We start from the raw sequence: 2,553 nt of genomic DNA on the forward strand, positions 1-2,553 counted from the left end.
TATAGGTTCCTAGTATATGTAAATATGCAAATGGTTGAAGTTTACCGCGGAGTAATAAAACTTTTGATCAATCTTACTGGTGTCTGAAAATGAGCCATCAACAATGGTATTTGATATGAAAATTAATATACATCCTAATAAGGGGAAAACGTGAATAAAAGATTATATAATACGATTTACTCTACCGTTATCTTGTAAGTTTATGAAAAAATTATACTGATCAACTGTACAGAACCAAGAGAAACCTGAATCTTAACAAATGCAATATAATTTGTGTAATGTTTTAACACCTTACATATATTCGTAACAGCTAGGGATAACTGAGTCAGGTCTCTGTTTTTCGTTTTATTGTTTTTTTTCGTGTTATGGGGGATTTTTGTACATGTTCCTAAAAATGCATTACTAGAAAAAAAATTTGTGTTCCAATTAATTACATAAATGTACACAGAGACATAGAAATCTTCCTTTTCAAGAGTCCATATATTAAAATGGACTTTATTTAGTTAGGCTCTCAAGGTCCTCATTCCAATAATCAATATTTCTGATGATATGCTATTAGTATATCATTATAGAAATAGGCTGATATGTTTGAAATCTTACAAGAAACCAATTCTAGCTAAGTTATTGCAGACCGTGTATGACTTCTTTTGACACACTGAAATGATTATTAGATCAGTGATAAAATATCTTCTTTATATAATGTGACATCAGTGTCTCTTATATTTGGTCCTCAAAAGCACTTTTGCTAAATTAATGTTCAGAGAGGCTAAAAACTGAACATATATAATAATGACTGTAAAAACAATGCAAATGAAAATTAAGAACTTCACAAAACAAGGGAGATGTAAATTTGATGGATTCTAATGTCATATCTACATCAAAATTGCATTTAATTATGATAATGATATAATTTAAAATTAAACAGTTACAGCTTGCTCTTTGAAGTTATTCATCCTCTTTCATAGCTGTTCTATAAGTTAAACGTTACCAGTATATCACTCTTTTACACAGTATTCTCATCAGGTGAAATCAGTCTCTGATTCGAAGTCTGATGTTTCCATTTAATGAATAGTTAATTCAAAGGTCTTTACATATACTTTAGAAAACTAAATACATTATATAAACATGTACATATTGAATTATTAAGAAGTGTAAATAACCAGCATATATTAACACTACTGATAAATCATATGGATAACAACAAATAATTAAATGTTTTAGGAATAATAAAAAAATAAAGACAATCTGATACTTCTTTATGTGAAACTAGATAGACATATAGCCAGTGGAAATATGAAAATATAACATGGATGAGAAAAGAAAAAAAATTGTAGACTCATCAATGTATTCTTTGGTCTATGACAAAAGATAAAATATAAATGACATGATTATGAGTAACATTTACAAAGCCAAAGAAACATAACTGATGACATCTATGGAAATACCTCAGCAAAGCAAGAATCATCTATTAGACCTTTTATTTAGATTTTCACCATGTCACTCCTATATAAACCTTGCATTCAATGACCAGAATCTGAACAATGTAAACTTCACTTGTCCCACGTGAGATCAGCACAGATTCCCTGTGAAAGCCAAGGAACAGTAACATAAGAGTACTGTCCAAAAATGACTATATAGCAATGCATTCCATTCAAATAGAGGCATTAAAATATATACATATATACCCTGTACAGTATACATTGGCTTAATGCCCCAACATATCACAGAAAAAAATAATTTGAAAATTGTCAGAGAATATATTTCATATCAATAAAAGATCAAAATCATTACATATTAGCAAAAACAGCAGCAAAATTTATGTCTCATTTTAAAGCTTTCCACTGACTGAAATAAATGAATACAGTACAGATTTGTTTAAAAATGTAAATAGCAGCTATAGAAACATCACATTTCATTCATAATTATCATTTTCCCATTATAACAGAGAAGCAGCATAATTGTGACTATTGTTACATAAAAATCATACCTTAATCTCAGATTCTTCAAGGACTGTATGTAGTTAACATATCCCTAGTATTTTTTTATTATATTTATTGTACAGATCAGATATTTGAATCAAAATATTAAAATCATACATACACATTCCCATTGTATATGAAATATTAAACATTCACATGTTAAAGTTTTAACTCTATATTACCAATTTGATATGGGAGTAGTCCTTTATATATATGTATATATAAAAGTATAAAATAAACTATTCAATAAATGTATAAATCACATCTTTGGTACAATGATTTGTCTTGAGAACTGAATTGTAATAACATGTCAAAGCATTCTAATGTAAATCAAACTGTCTATTTTTCCTAATCTAGAAATACCAACATTTTTGCATTACATTTCTTTATTTTAATCATTTGCTTGAAACTATGAAACTGCTCATAAGAGACGGAGAAGATCCTCATATCATAACATACCTGCTTGCTCCAGCTTTTAAATTCATAACTTCTTTCTCTCTCACCATTAGGTGCATACAACTTGCAAAAGAAAGATACAACATATTTGCAATAAAAGATAAAAATTAAAGCTCAT

General features: G+C 28.2%; 1 protein-coding gene across 1 annotated transcript in view; it reads right to left on the reverse strand.

Annotated features, from left to right (window-relative positions):
• Positions 1-1,239: 1,239 nt before the first annotated feature.
• Positions 1,240-2,553, reverse strand: part of LOC119581734 — a gene marked incomplete in the record, with an annotated part of 65,890 nt that continues 64,576 nt past the window's right edge. The window contains 1 exon segment of the mRNA XM_037929865.1: positions 1,240-2,553.

The sequence above is a fragment of the Penaeus monodon genome, chromosome 15 (assembly GCF_015228065.2).
Source record: "Penaeus monodon isolate SGIC_2016 chromosome 15, NSTDA_Pmon_1, whole genome shotgun sequence".
Classification (NCBI taxonomy): Eukaryota; Metazoa; Arthropoda; class Malacostraca; order Decapoda; family Penaeidae; genus Penaeus; species Penaeus monodon.